The 14,773-nt window shown below is 39.6% G+C and overlaps 1 pseudogene; it reads left to right on the forward strand.

The window, feature by feature from the left end:
- Nucleotides 1-870: 870 nt before the first annotated feature.
- On the forward strand, nucleotides 871-2,020 carry LOC138165545 (ribosome production factor 1 pseudogene; annotated as a pseudogene).
- The last annotated feature ends 12,753 nt before the right edge of the window (nucleotides 2,021-14,773 follow it).

Here is a 14,773-nt window from a genome sequence, read left to right on the forward strand (position 1 = left end):
CCAACCTCTATTTTGCCCTCTGGTTCTAAAATATCAGGGCAGTTTTCTTTGAGAATTTCCTGGAGGATAATTTCTAGGTTCTTAATTTGATCATGGTTTCCATGTAGTCCAATAATTTTTAAATTATCTCTCCTGGCTCTTTCTCCCTCACTACTTACCTCTCCCCCTCCCCCAGCCCCCTCTCCCTCCTTTCTCTCCCCCCCCCCCTTTCCCCTCCCCCCCCCCCCCCCCCCCCCCCTTCCCCCCCTCTCCCCCTCCCCTCTTCATCCTCCCCCTTCTATTCTGCATCTTCCTCTTCATTCTCCTCTCCCTTTCCCTCCTTCCCCCATCCCTTCTTCTCTTCCTTCTCCAGTACTTCCCGTCTTCATCCTACCCCTCTCTCCTATTCTCCCCCCTCTTCTCCATTCCCCTCTCCCTAACCTCCCTACCCACTCCCTTCTTTTCTTTCTTCTCCAGGACTTCCTCTCTTCCATTCTCCTCCCCCTCCCTCCCTTCTTCTCCTTCTTCCCCCTTTCCTCAGCCCTCTTTCTCTTCCTTCCTTTTTTCTCCCTCTCCTTTCTTGCTCTCTCTTTTCCTCTTTTTTCCGCCTCTCCCCCTACCTTCTCTTCCTCTTTTCTCCCATCTTTCCTCCCTTTTCTTGTTTTCCCCTCCCCCTCTACTCCTCCCCCCTCCTCTTCTCCAAGCCCTAGAGCCTAGGTCAGTGACCCGGAAGTGTATGCCAGCTGGAGCTGGCAGCGCAGGTGCATGCTGTGGGGCCCAAGGGCTGGAGGCCTAAGCATGGTACCCAGCAGGAAAGCAGGGGCAGGGGTGAGGACCTGCGGGGCACGAAGCACAGAGCTCTGACCTAGGACGCTTGGGATGCCCCTGAGTATGGGGCGATGGAGAGCAGGGCCCCGGGGCAGCCCCAGCCAGGCAGTGGCCTTCCCGCCAGGCTTCAGCATCACAGAGATCAAGAACAAGCTGTGGCACCACTTCATGTTCATGCACTGGAGGCAGCAGCAAGAAAAGGAAAAATTGGCAGCTAAAAAAAGAAAACTTAAAAAAGAGAGAGAGGCATTTGGAGATAAGGCAACACAAAAACCAGTTCCCAAGACCATCGAAAACCAGAGGATTTATGATGAGACAATAGTCGATCCTAAAGATGAAGAATTTGCTTATGATGAAGCTACAGATGAATTTGCTTCTCATTTCAGCAGACAGACTTCTCCCAAGATCCTTATTACCACATCAGACAGACCTCATGGGAGTACAGTGACGTTTTGCGAACAGCTGTCCACTGTTATGCCAAACTCACATGTTTATTACCGAAGAGGACTAGCTCTGAAAAGAATAATTCCCTAATGTATCTCTTGATATTTCACACATCTGATTGTTATCAATGAAGATCGTAAAATACCCAATGGCTTCTTTTAAGTCATTTGCCTCATGGTCCAACTGCTCACTTTAGAATGAGCAGTGCCTGACTCTGCAAAGAGATAAAGAGGAAAGGAAAAGAACCCACTCAGCATTCCCCTGAAGTAATCCTGAATAACTTTACAACAACACTGGACCATTCCATTGGTCATATATTTGCTTCTCTCTTCCCCCGTGATCCTCAGTTTATTGGAAGGCAAGTTGCAACATTTCATAATCAGCGGGATTACATATTTTTCAGATATCAAAAATACTTTTTTAAGAGCAAAAAGAAAGAGGCAATTCAAGAGCTTGGACCTTGTTATACCTTAAAATTGAGATCTCTTCAAAAAGGAACCTTTGATTCAAAATATGGAGAACATGAATGGGTTCATAAGCCCTGAGAAATAGACAGAAGTAGAAGGATATTTAATTTATGAAGTATTGAGAAAAAAGAATTGAACATCACCTGTTTTGAACTTTGTTCTTTTTGACTGAAGAGACCTTGTGTGAAGACACATTCACTATTCAGCCTTATATTTGTCAATGAAGATTTTTTTTCATTGATTATTCTTTGAATTTATCTGCTCTGTGTAGTAATAATAAACAAATGTTGGAGTAAAAAAAATATCTCTCCTGGATCTATTTTCCAGGTCAGTGGCTTTTCCCATGAGATATTTCCCATTGCCTTCTATTCTTTCATTTGTTTGGATCTGTTTAACAGCATCTTGCTTTCTCATAAAGTCATTAGCTTCCATTTGCTCCAATCTAATTCTGAAACAATGGTTCTCCTCATTAAGCTTTTGAGATTCTTTTTCCATCTGGCAAATTTGGCTTTTTAAGGCATTCTTCTCCTCATTGCCTATTTGAGCCTCTTTTGCCATTTGAGTTAGTCTATTTTTTTAAGCTGTATTTTCCTCAGTCAGGCTGTTGACTCTCATTTTGTAATTTTCTTGCATTGTTCTCATTTCTCTTCCCAGTTTTCCCTACACTTCACTTATCTGCTTATTAAGGTCGTCTATGGCTTGTAACCAGCTTGTATATTTCTTTGAATTTTTTGATGCAGGAGTTCTGACTTCACTGTTTTCCTCCTGTTACCTGCTTTGATCCTTTTTGTCACCAAAATAGGAGTCTAATGTTGGAATCTTTTGTCTGCTTTGTTTCCTTTCCCTGGTCATATCGCCCCTCATTCACTTCACCCCTGGGCTTTTTGGCACAGTAGGACTCTGCTACCAGACAGGGCAGCTTTCATCCCAAACACTGGGGTTTTCTCAGCTGCCAGAGGTATTAGATGGGTGCCCTCTCTGAGGACTCCGCACACTCTGGCAAGCTGGACTCACACCCCAGGACCTCCAATCTAGACTGCAATCCAGATCCAAGAAGGTTAAAGCAAGAATGATTACCCCTCAGAATGGTGCTTGGTCCCCATACACTCTGCAGGTCAGGAGCTGAAGCTGCCACTGTGGCTCTGGCTGCCTGTGCCAGTGACTTAGCGGCTTCTCACCCCTGGGGCAAAAGCCATGCACTCCCACTTACTGGGTCCCAACGTCCAGACTGCACTGACCTCTCACTTTGTCCTTCGCTTCTATGTGTTGATAAATCTGGAAACGGCCACCACTGCTGCTGATCTGGATTCCCTCCAGACAGCGGCTGGTCAGGCCCTCCCTGGGTCTAAAGCCTCAGGTGGGGCTTTGCTCGGTTCCCAGAGCACTGCACTAGCCTGTTACTGCTGGCCTTCAGGGCTGTCCTCAGTATGAAATTACCTTCTCTGTGTCATTTTGTGGGTTCTGCAGCTCCAAAGTTTGTTTAGAGTCCCCTTTTTACATGGATTGGGGAAGGTGGAAGCCGGAGCAGTGATGAGGTCCTGCTTCTACTCTGCCATCTTGACTCTTCCCACCCCCCACCATTCCAATTTTTAAGGAATTATTTTATTCAGCTACATTTTTTATCTCCTTTTCCATTTGGCCCACTGCATTTTCAATATTTTTTCCTTTATTCAATTTTTGTCCTTCATTTTCCAAGCTGTTGACTCTCTTGCATATCTCATTTATTTTTTCCCAATTTGCTTCCACTTCTATTTGTTTTTAAAATCCTTCTTGTGCTCTTCGAAGAGGGCTTTTTTTATTTGAGACCAAGTTATATGCCACTTGTATGCTTCAGATATAGGTGTATTGATGGTGTTGTTCTCCTCTGAGTTTTTGTTTTCATCTTCCCTGTCACCATAGTAATTTTCTATGATCAATATAAGTTTTTGCTTCTTGCTCATCTTTTTGGCTTATTTCCTTGCTTTTAAAATTGAGCTCTGCTTCTGGAGCAAAGGGGGTACAATCCCAAAGCTTCTGGTGCTGCATCCAGGGACCTTGTCAGCAGCTCCCTGTTGTGGGTCCTACATGCTGGAAGTTGGAGGCTGTAGGTATCTGCAGCTGATCTGGTGCTGAGCTGCAGTGCCAGCAGGGGTGTCTGGTGTGTGCTGAAGCCATATGAGTTCTTCTGCTTCCCCCTGGCTACAGTGAAATCCACTGAGGTCTTGTTGATGGAAGGTTTCTGCATGCCCTTGGCTTATCTGAAGCACCTAGACATGTCATCCCTGGAGGATGCCTGCCTGCCTGGGGCTTGGCTACAGCACATGTAGAGCTGACTGCTGGAGGATACCTGCCTGTGTGTTGCTGCACTAAAGTATATGGTTGCTCTCTGAGCTACACTCTGTTGGTAACCCCTGCTTATACATGGATGATTCTAGTGTGGGCATTTGCCTATTACACTACACTGAAGCTCAGAATATTCAGATGATTTGCTGAGTTGGGGTTTAATACTGCCTTACTAGGAAGCTATCTGCCCTGGAGTACAGTTTACTCAAGTGAGACACCTTTATGTTGCTCCTTATCCCATCCTCTTCTGTCTCCTTTAGGTCCTCATCGATTTGTTTCTCTCTGTCCCCTCTCCTACTCACTTCTTGTATGGGATTCTTTCTTTTCTTTTTCTACAAATATGATTTCTTTGTTTGTGTTCCAGCATAAAATGAGCCAAAATAAAATATTTCCTTTGATCCTGTTTTTGCTTTAATTTTTTATCCTAATTTTCTTATTCTCTTAAATACCAAAGTGGTATGGAAAATAATCTACATTTGCTGCTCCTTCTTCCTCACTATCATTTTTTGTTTGTTTTTTTTTGGAGGGGGGAGGGCAGAGGAATTGGGGATAATTGACTTGCCCTACACTATCTTTTTTATTATAATTTGCCTGACTACTGGCTTCTGTTTCTATTACTTAACAAAAATGATTCTCTCCAAGGTTAACATTTAACCCATAATTGCTAAGTTCCAAGTACTCTTTTTAGTTTTCCTCCATATTTTTCAGCATTTAACACAATTCATCATTTGCCAATAATTGCTCATCTTCCTGATTATCTCATTCTCCTGTCTCTGCGTAATACTGTTCTTTGCTCGATAATCATTGTCTCCTTTAACTTTCAAATTTGGAATGCTGTAAAACACATCTCTCAATTATCTTCTCCACATTCCCATTCTCAACACTCTTGTTTATGTCATATGAATTGATCTGTGATCTTCATGAAGATAAGTCAAAAATTTATATCTCCTGTATATTTGCTAGTGGTTGTCTCCTATAGTATGTCTCACCAAACTTATGAGCAATACTGAACTTACCATATTCCCTTGAAAATGTATATCTCCTTTCAATTCCCCTCTTTCTGAAGGATGGCATTGCCATTCTTTTAAGAAGTAAAAAGATGGGTGGCCAGGTAATACAGTGAGTGATAGCACTGGCCCCAGTGTTGTGATGACCTGGGGGATCGAATCTGGGCTCAGATACGTATCACCACACCCAGAAATAACTGGCTGTGTAACCTTGAGCAAGTTACTTAACTCCAATTGCTTTAAAAAAAGAAGTAAAAAGACACTTGATTTAGCATCCTTTTGAATTTTTTCTCTGCAATTTTCTGTGTGACTGTAAAAGTCACAAGCTACATCAACTTCAGGTTGCCTATTCCAATATGTATTTCTTTCACGTATGTATATATAATATATATATATATATATCATATATGCAATGCATTCTCTATTACATTAAGAATTGCTTACCTTGGAGGGGGGCAGAGCAAAGACGGTGGCATAGAAGAAAGAAAACTCTGTGAGGTCACCCCATAACCACCTTAAATATATATAAAATATGTTGCTAGAAAATCTTTAGAGCTACAGAACCCATAAAGTGAAAGAGAGTAACAAATTTGCCACGGAAGACAGCCTGGAAGACAGAGAGAAAGGGCCCATCACAGAATGCTGGGAGATGATGCCAACCCTGAGTAAACCCATGGTTTTAGCCTAAGGGCAGCCCCAACCAGGCTGTAACAGACTTTGGGAAAGTGGATCACTAGTAGCTGTGGTGGTTTCCAGAATTACCAACCCATAAGTGTCAAAGACAACATAAAAGGTTAGTGCGGAACTTTTGGAACTGGGGAGGGGGCAAGAAGTCTGGTTCAGCTCCTGTCCCTTGGGCATGAATTGGTTGGAGGCATGGTGGCCCTGTAGGCACCACCACATGCTGCTTCAGAGCTCCTGGCCTGCAGATTGTACGGGGAACAAGTGACCTTTCAGAGCTTTATCGCTCTTGCTTTAACCTACTTGGATCTTGATCACTGTCTAGGATGGAGGTCTGGGGTGTGTGACCAGTGAGTCAGAGCATGTGGAGGCTTTAGAGAAAGCATCCACCTACTAGACCTGGCAGCTGTGAAAAACACAGTGACTGGGGACAAAACTCTACATTCTGGAAGGAGAGTTCTACTTTGGCAAAAAGCTCAAAAGTCAAGTAAATGAGTGTCAACACGAGCAAGCAAAGGAAGCAAAGCAAACAGAGCAATCCAAATTTGTACTCCTTTTTGGGGGACAAAAAGGATCAAAGCATGGAATGGCAGGAAGATCATGAAGTCAGTATTCCTGCACCAAAAGCCTCCAAGAAAAATATGAACTGGATACAGTTCATAGAGGAACTTAAGAAGTATTTTAGAAATCAAATAACAGGGTGGGCGGATTCAAGATGGCAGAGTAGAAGCAGGACTTTCAGGCTGCTCCAGCTTCCACCTTCCTCAATCAATTTAAAACACACGACTCTCAACAAACTTTGGAGCTCTAGAACCTACAAAATGACACAGAGAAGCTAACCTCCTGCTGATGACAGCCAAGCAGGCTGGCAGGAATCAGCCAGCTCAGGGCTCTGGGGGCTGAGCGCAGGCCCATGAGCAACAGGTTTTAGTTCCAGGGCAGCCCTGACAAGCCGCCGGCAGGAGGGACTCCAGATCACGAGCAGCTGTGGCCGCTTCCAGAATTATCATCACATACATATGAAGGACAAAGTGAGAGGTCAGTGCACTCTGGACTTTGTGACCCAGTAAGTGGGAGTGTGTGACCTTTGCTCCCAGGGCTAGAAGCCACCAAATCTCTGGCACAACCTGGCAGCACCACGTGGCAACTCCTCCTCCTGGCTTGCAGAGCGTAGGGCGGCGAAGAGACCAGTCTGAGGCGTAATAGCTCCTGTTTAAACCTGCTTGTATCTGGATAGGATGGTGGTACCGGGGTGTGTGTCCAGCTTGTCAGAGCATGGGGAGGCCTCAGAGAGGGCACCCATCTAATAAATAGGGTAGCTGAGAAAACCCAAGCATTTGTGATGAAAGTTCCTCTGTCTGGTGGCAGAGTCCTACTGTGGCAAAAAGCTCAGGGATCAAGTGACTGATGGGCAACAAGACCAGGGAAAGCAAACAAAGCAGACAGAAGATTCCAACATTAGACTCCTATTTTGGGTTCAAAAAGGAGCAAAGCAGGGAACAAGAGGAAGACAGTGAAGTCAGAACTCCTGCACCAAAAGCTTCAAAGGAAAATATCAGCTGGTTGCAGAACATAGAGGACCTTAAGAAGCAAATAAAAGAAGTGTCGGAAAATTTGTCAGCAAAATGACAATGATGCAAGAAAATTATGAAATGAGAGTCAACAGAACGACTGAGGAAAATGACACCTTAAAAAATAGACTAACTCAAATAGCAAAAGAGGATCAAAAAGGCAATGAGGAGAAGATTGCCTTAAAAAGCTGAAATTTTCAAATGGAAAAAGAATCTAAAAGCTCACTAAGGACAAGCATTGCTTCAGAATTATATTGGAGCAAATGGAAGCTAATGACTTTATGAGAAATCAAGATGCTCTTAAACAGATTCAAAGAAATGAAAGAAGAAAAGGCAATGCGAAATAACTCATGGGGGGGGGGCACCCACCTGGAAAATAGATCCAGGAGAGATAATATAAAAATTATTGGCCTACCTGAAAGCCATGATCAACCTAAGAACCTAGAATTCATCCTCCAGGAAGTTCTCAAAGAAACCTGCCCTGATATTTTTAGAACCAGAGCATAAAATAGAGGTTGAAAGAATCCACTGATAACCTCCTGAAAGAGATCCCAAAAAGAAAACTCTTAGAAATATTATAGCCATGTTCCCTAATTCCCAGATGAATGAGAGAATATTACAAGCAGCCAAGAAGAAACAATTTGAATATTGTGTAAACACAATCAGGATAACCCAGGATTTAGCAGCTTCTACACTGAGGGATTGAAGGGCTTGGAATATGATATTTCGGAATTCAAAGGATCTGGGACAAAAAGTAAGAATTACCTTCCTATCAAAACTGAGTATCATGTTTCAGGGGACAATATGGTTATTTAGTGGAATAGAGGATTTTCAAACATTCTTGATGAGAAAACAAGAGTGGAACAGAAAATTTGACATTCAGATACAAGAAGCAAGAGAAGCAAGAGAAGGTAAACAGGGAAAAGAAATCATAAGGAACTTATTAAAGATGAACTAGTAACATTGCTACATAGAAAAACAGTAATTGTAACTGATGAAACCTTTGTCAGTATGAAAATAGTTGAAGGGAATATTTTATATATATGTGTGTGTGTGTGTGTGTGTGTGTGTGTGTGTATATATATATAGGGTTATATGGCCATATGAATACTTATGTGAATGTGTGTATATATGTTTACTGGTGTACATAGATAGAGGGCACATGACCAATTTAACGGGAAGGGATGATACTCAAAGGGTGCAATTAAGAGTTGAGAGAGGAATATAAGGAGAGGTGATAGGGAGAGGCATAATGGGGTAAACTATCTCATAGATAAGAGGCAAGGGAGAATGGTTACAATGGAGGGGAAGAATAGGAAGGTGGAAGGGAATTGGTCAAACTTATTCTCATTGAATTTGGTTTGGGGAGGGAATGAAATACACACTGAATGGGCTATCTAATCCTATTGGAGAGCTGGGGGGAAGGGGATCAGAGGATAGATGATGGAAGGGTGGGCAGTCCGGGGGGAGGGAGGGAAGTTGGAAGCATCTACTTTTGAAAAGGGACGGAATCAATGTAGAGAATGTAACAAGTGGGAGGTGCGATAGGAGCAAGGGAAAAATAGTCAGTCTTTTACAATATATCTACTGTGGAATTGTTTTGCATTAGCTCCACATGTACAACCTATATTGAACTGCTTGTCTTCCCAGTAAGGGTGGATGACAAAGGAGAAAGGGAATGAATCTTTAATTCAAAATTTTAAAATCAAATGTTTATACACACAATTATTAATACTATTTTCATATAATTTGGAAATAAGGTATACAGACACCGGGGCATAGAGATCCACCATGCCCTACTAGAACAGTTTAAAGGGGAGTAGGAGAAAATATGGGAGAAAACAGATAGGAGGAAGGGATATCCTGTGGGTAGGAGATAAACAGGGAAAAAATTTGCAACTCAAATATGGAGGAAATGAATGATGTAAATCAGAAGTTAACAAAGGATTAAAAAAAAAAGAAATTGGGGCAACCAGGTAGCACAGTGAGTAAGAGCACTGGCTCCAGTGTTGGGATGACCTGGAGATGGAATCCCAGACTCACACACTTAGCATCCACCCAGAAACACCTGTCCATGTAACCTTGAGCAAGTTACTTAACCCTGATTGCTTAAAAGAAAAATACTCTGTACTCAGAAACCAGAGAAGGCCCTGAAGATCAAGCCTCCAAAATTCAAGGAGACCTAACCCTGGAAAGTAGAGGTAAACATAAGAGCCTAGGGGAACCAAAGTAAAATGAAACTGGGCCACTGTCCCACCAAAAGTGCAGCAGGGCAGAGACAAGCTTTGGCAGAAAGCCCATATTAAAAAAAAAAATTAAAAAAAAAGAAATCCAAGTAAGAGAAGTGGAGGAAAAATTGGGAAGAGAAATGACAATGATGCAAGAAAATGATGAAAAGAGAGTCAACAACTTGACCAATGAAAATAATACCTTAAAAAATAGAATAACTCAAATGGCAAAAGAGGCTCAAAAAGCCAATGAAAAGAGGAATGTCTTAAAAAGCCAAATTTGCCTGATAGAAAAAGAATCTCAGAAGCTCACTGAAGAGAATAATTCCTTCAGAATTAGATTGGAGCAAATGGAAGCTATTGACTTTATGAGAAATCAAGACACTATTAAACAGATTCAAAGAAATGTAAAAAGTAAAAGGAATTATGAAATATATCATTGCAAAACACACTCACCTGCAAAATAGATCCAGGAGTGAAAATTTAAAAATGACTGGGCTACCTAACAGTCACAATCAAAAAAATACCCTATAAATCATCCTTTCAGAAATTGTCAAGGAATATTGCCCTGATGTTTTAGAACCAGAGGGCAAAATAGAAATTGACAGAATTCACCAATCACTTCTTGAAAAAAAATCCCAAAAAGAAAACTCCTGGGAATATTATAACCAGGTGCTGAAATTCCCAGATCAAGGAAAAATATTACAAGCAGCCAAGAAGAAACAATTTGAATATTGTGGAAACAGTTAGGACAACACAAGCTCTAGCATGTTCTACATTAAAAGACTGAAGAACCTGTAATATGATATTCCGGAGGTCAAAGGAACTAGGATTAAAACCAAGAATAACCTACCCAGCAAAAGTGAGTATAATGTTTCATGGGATAATATGGTTAATCAATGAAATAGAGGATCGCTAAGTATTCTTGATAAATAAAAAAAATGGAGTTGAATAGAAAATTTGATATTCATATACAAGGATCAAATAGAAGCATGAGTAGGTAAACAGGGAAAAGAAATCATAAGAACTTTTAAAAGTTGAACTATTTACATTCCTACATGGGAAAAAAAACTATAATTGTAATATATGAAACTTTTTTCAGTATGAGGAAAGATGAAGGGAACATAAATGTGTTTATGTCTATATAGGAGGGTATATGTGCATATGAATACATATGTGAGTGTGTATATACATGTACAGGTACACACAGAGGGCACAAGATCAACTGAATAGAAAGGGATGGTATTATAAAAATAAAATTAAAAGGTGAGAGAGGAATATAATGAGAGGAGATAGGGAAAGACAGAAAAGAGGCAAGGGAAAACTTGTTATAGTGGGGGTAAAGAATAGGAAGACAAAAGGGAATGGGTCAACCTTACTCCCATTTAGTATGGCTTAAGGAGGGAATTACACTCAAACTAATCTGAGTATCTTACCCTACAGGAAAGTAGGGGAGAAGAGTATAAAGGGGGGGTGTGGTGATTGATAGGAGGGCTAATTAGAAGTGGTGGATAGTTAGAAGCACACAGTTTTCAAAAGGGACACGGTAAATGCACAAAACAGAACAAATGGGTATGGGATAGGTTGGAGGAAAATATAGACAGTCTTTCATAATATGTCCACTATGGAAATGTTTTTTGTAACTACACATGTACAAATTATATAGAATTTCTTGTGTTTCCAGCAAGGGTGGATGATGCAGGAAGAATGGAATGAATATGCAATTTAATGTTTTAAAATCTAATTTTTAAATATTGTTATTATTATTATTATTACATGCAACAGGGAAATAACATATAGAGTCATTGGGGTATGGAGAGCCATCTTGCCTACCAAAAAGTTGGAAGAGTATTGGAGAAGGATATAGGAGAGAGCAGATTGAAAGAGTAGGTATTCAGTCTGATTGTTGTTTTGGAGTGGTTCATAGGGGAAAGAAAGGGAGAAAATTTATAACTCAATCTTGTGGAAATGAATGTTGTAAACTAAAAATAAACATTTCATTTTTTAATCAGAAGAATTGCTTACCTCAGAAAGTTGTCAAAAAAAAACTCTTTGCAATAGTTCTTTAAAGGCTGATCCCAAATAGAAAGTATAAAAATTTTCCTCATATTCCATGCAGAAATCTTGGGGAAAATGACTCAGAAGTGGATTATATCTAGCATCACTCCAAAGTGGATTAATAGGGAACTTTAAAAATATTTAATGTATCCAATGGGCCATGTGCAGAAGAGTTATTTATTTCATTTTTATATCATAAAATTAATTTTTACGATTCAAAATTTCCACTTAAAATACCCTAATTGGCAGGATCTCCTGGTTCAGTAGCTATTCCTTTTTGTGTGTAATTCCTGCTCCTCATCCTTACTCCTCCTCTAACACCCAGATGTCATGGGAAACAACAGGACCTAAGAGGATTCTTTGGTCAGGCTAACATGTCCTTCAGAAATTGTCCAGAGTACATGTTTTCACTGTAGATAGCTAGACTTCATGCTCAGCACCACCTCAACAAGAAAACATTAAGGGTTTACTATATTTTCCCAATGGGCAGCTCCTTCATAATTGAGTCCACTTTTCTCCCTAGCAATTGTCCAGGCCACAGGCCTATTACTTTGTATTTTTATTCAGTCCTCAATTCTGAAGCTCAGAGATGGGCCTCTAATTGTCTATTTTAGAACGTGTTATTCACATTTTGAATAGTCTTTAATTTTATAATCACTAACATTTACTTTATTTAGGAGACAATGTGAATGCAATATGTTTGCTTGAGTGGAAGTGGGATATGATCAAAATAGTGAATTTGAAACATTGTTGATGTGCAATAATTGAAACATAGATTGGTAGAGGATAGCATGGAGGCATAGCTATGAGTTATAAATGTGTTTCAGTAATATAATAGAGAGCATCTGAATTGCTAAATCGAAATTACTATATTGGGAGTGGAGAGAAGGGAATAATTGTAAGAGATATCATAGAAATGTCATGACTTGGCAATTAATAGTATATATTCAATGAAGAAAAGAGAGAGTTGGCTCAGTCCTGCCTATGGCATTAGTGGTGTGGGGGCCGAGGCGGCAGGCTGCGGCCGGCGGGGCAGACCCAGCCTTTGTCTAGGTGGCAGCAAGATTCTTGGAAATGCTGTAGTTTTCAAGAGGGGCCTTATAATCTCAGCATTTTCTTATTTGGGCTTTGAAACTAGCCAACTGATTTCTCAGTCTGCTATGGTTCATGCTGAAGTCAATGTCCAGGAAATCCTTGAACCAGCAGACTACCTATATGGCAGTGGAGAAATAAAACAAACAAACAAAACCACAACTTTATCACTTGCTAACCCAGTACAAGCAAAGTGAGGATGCAGAGTTGCTATAACATCTGGCACGGGCATCCTGAGATATATCTCAAATTAATACTACCTCTGTGGAACATAACTTCTTCCCCTTCTACATATGAGAAGGCTCTAAAATACTTTCATATGGCAGAACACGTCCATCCAAACTTCTACAGCAAAAAAAAAAAAAATTGCTGTACATGGGAAAGACTTATATGAAGTTAAAAAACAAAAAGCTTGCTGCCTTCTGGTTATTGAAAGCCAAGGACTACCCAGCTCACACAGAAGAGGATAAGCAGGTACAAAAAGAAGCCACCCAACTGGTCAAAACTTTTGGCGACAAGGATTGAGAACTTTACTCAGAATAAAGCAGCACATGAAAGATTAAAAAAAGACAGAGAGAGAGAGAGAGAGTTAAAGATAATTCCAGGGTAACTCAATTGTACTTATAAATATCTGTGATGTGAAAATATGTGATATTGCTTTAGGAAGTGGAATCATATTTGTAGATTCCATTTTTTCATCAAGTGATTCTGGACAGTGTTCACATCAACAATTTAAAAGCAATAGTCAATTAGAAAGAGATCTGGGAATCTGCAATGAACCATTTCATCAGCTATCCGACAAAATAGGTTTTGGAGCCCATGAAGAAAATATTTTCAAATGTCTATAAATTGTGTTAGGAATGGTCATGTACATATGTTGAAAATGATTGGTTTTGCAATTTTATTTCTATCCTTTGGAATCTGGAGAAATGTTAAAGTTACTTGATGAATGGTGGTCATTCCCAAAAGGGCTTCTTAGGGAAAACAATATTTTCTTACTTAAGTGTGAAAAATAATTTTAAAATTTAATAACATACATTTTTTCTAGATTTTGCCTATGGAAAAGTGAGCAAAAAAATAGACAATTGTATGCTTTTATCAAAATATTTCAGTTGCTTGCAGAGCACACTTATTTTAGGGCTACTTCATTTAACACAGCTATTCAGCATCACTCTTCTCTTTTTCTTTCACAATAACATTCCAAAAAAAGTTTTATACTTTGTGCTTCAAGCTCCCAGGATTATGTCTCTGTTTCTAGTAGCTTATGTGCTCAAGGATTCCAGATAGATTTATTTTAGTGGTTTGTCCATTGAAAATAAACATTGCTGGAACCAAATCAATTGAAAAGTTGTAGGAAGTAGAGTGTGAGAATACTATGTGCTGCAAAGTTTTGCTTCCAAATCATAACAATCAGCAATCAATTATATCATTAATGTTTTTTCTCTTAAGTGATATAGTATAGAAATAAGTTGTTTTTTATTGAAAAGCATTTTTCAAATAAAATATTTTTCTATAGAAATCTAATTTATGAAAGGTCACAACTGTTTTTTGATAAAGGGAGAGGTTGGCATAAAATTTTTGAATGCATATTCATAGCTACAATGATTTGATCTTCAAATTAAATATGAACATTTGCTTCTTCTTTGAAGTTTATTTTTATATAGGTATATCCTTGTAGAAGATAATAGAATTATGGGTTTTGTGTGTAGTAAAAATGAAGGAGTAAGTTAAAGAAATTAGACAAGATAATTCAGAGAAATAATAACTCTGCTTACTTTTAGAAGTTGGCTTCTATTTAGGCTTCTGTTATCCATCCTGACTATTTACATTTATGTGATAATACAGGTAACTTCACAAATTTCTGCTTTTCTTTACTGGTGTTTTTGTATAGGCATTTCATTTTCAGAGGAAAGGAATATGTTCTGTATATTATTCTTCTGTGACAAAAGAGCCCTATACTTTTGAATATTATGTGTTTAATTTTATATTGCTAAGGAAAATGTTAACACTTCTAAGCTGTGACATTGTATAAAGGATACTGCTACATAGAGAACAATGCTGATGAAATATATATATATATATATATATATATATAT

This window comes from Petaurus breviceps, unplaced genomic scaffold (assembly GCF_028583685.1).
Source record: "Petaurus breviceps papuanus isolate PSGF00001 unplaced genomic scaffold, PetGlider_PUasm1.0 213, whole genome shotgun sequence".
In the NCBI taxonomy this organism is placed as follows: Eukaryota; Metazoa; Chordata; class Mammalia; order Diprotodontia; family Petauridae; genus Petaurus; species Petaurus breviceps.